This window comes from Aplysia californica, unplaced genomic scaffold (assembly GCF_000002075.1).
Source record: "Aplysia californica isolate F4 #8 unplaced genomic scaffold, AplCal3.0 scaffold00098, whole genome shotgun sequence".
NCBI classification, from domain to species: domain Eukaryota; kingdom Metazoa; phylum Mollusca; class Gastropoda; order Aplysiida; family Aplysiidae; genus Aplysia; species Aplysia californica.
In genome coordinates, this window is record NW_004797368.1 from 298,211 (window position 1) to 299,757 (window position 1,547).

The following is a 1,547-nucleotide window of genomic DNA, read 5'->3' on the forward strand; positions in this document are numbered from 1 at the left end:
CCCCCCCCCCACCCAATTCGCAATCCCTCACCCTACATAGGACCGGCAACTGTGGTGTAGTGGTTATCGCAGTAAACCTGAGTTCGATTCTCATGAGGGTAGAATTTATATCAAGTATCTTGGGCTTCCCGCTGAGACGTTTCCCTCAGTGAAGGTTGGCCCTGGCAGGTAGCCTCGAAACCTGCCTCCCAGATGTTCTAAATTGGGTTGACGGGGGCGTAAAACACCTTATAATAACAACTACAAAACCCCAAAACAGCAAATACAAGAACACTACATCGGGTTGACTACAACAGTGTGCTGGGCTACGCTGCGGGTGACACAATTTTGAACGTTCGACGGGGGCGTTTACGACACTAAATTGTTTGAGACATTCTTATCGCCCTACTTTCCGCCCTCTTTGTTCAGTCCAATCGGAAAAGGACATTGAGTGCGGAGTATGGAATCCACAGTGATCATAGGAGCGTTAACTCACTGACGACATGCATGTTAGTAATTCGGCAAAGCTTGGCGATTCACTGCTTTGGGACATTTTAAAAGATATAACTTTATATCCATACTGTCTTCTTATCCTGAAACTTAGAGAAAAGCAGACAACACAACGTGCATGCTGTGTAATATATTTAAACAAAAACATGTTAAAAAAAATTGTGCATCATATTCGAAATATGCCAAAATATTCTGTTTGGTTTTCTGCTTATCGGACATAATAATTATTTGTGTCCACCAGTTCCTTAAAGAGTTAAACTATCCCGCACCATGCCCACCCCCCTCTTTTCCACTCGACCCCCATCCTTACTGACTGAAATCTTTGGCGCGTTCATTCATCCAACATATTGTTATTCTTATCACATTGCTGCACAGCCTGTTGAGGACTTGGTTAAAACGGGGAAGTTAAGTCAAGGCTTGAATCTGGATTGGGTCAAAGTTCTAAATATACTCGCTTATCCCTCTGCCTTTTTCTTTTTCTTTCTTTCTAAATCGGGACCAAGAGGCCCGGCAGTGGCGTGGCCTATATAGTATTGTGTCTGCTGCTGTAGGCTGTTACGGGGGGAAAACTGGCACGTCGTGGGAAAGCATTACATAGCAGAAAAACAAGTTGTACCCCAGGCCTGTTTGTCATGGTCCCAAAAATTGAAAAACAAATTATACCCTTTTTTTCTCAGCATTCCGAAGCAAACCGATACTATGACTGGCAGGCGTGGAATTCATGCAACAAGGTCAGTTTAGTAGACCATTTTCCTTTCTCTACCCTCTTCCTCTACCCACACTCCCACTCCTTCGTACCCGCTGAAAACTTTTTAAAGCTCAGCATAAAGTACATCAGCACAAACACACCCTACCCCTCCTCCCCATAATATGATTAATCCCTCCTCCTTAAAATCAAGACACGTCCTTGTTGCTAACACCCACCTCCCCATAATATTTATGCACTCTCCCTCCCTCACGCCCTTCCGCCCTCCCTAAACGCCCTACTCACCAGCCTCCAAACGCGCACGCACTCCCCCCTCCCTTTTTAGGCATTACTCCCAAAGACCTTACCCCCC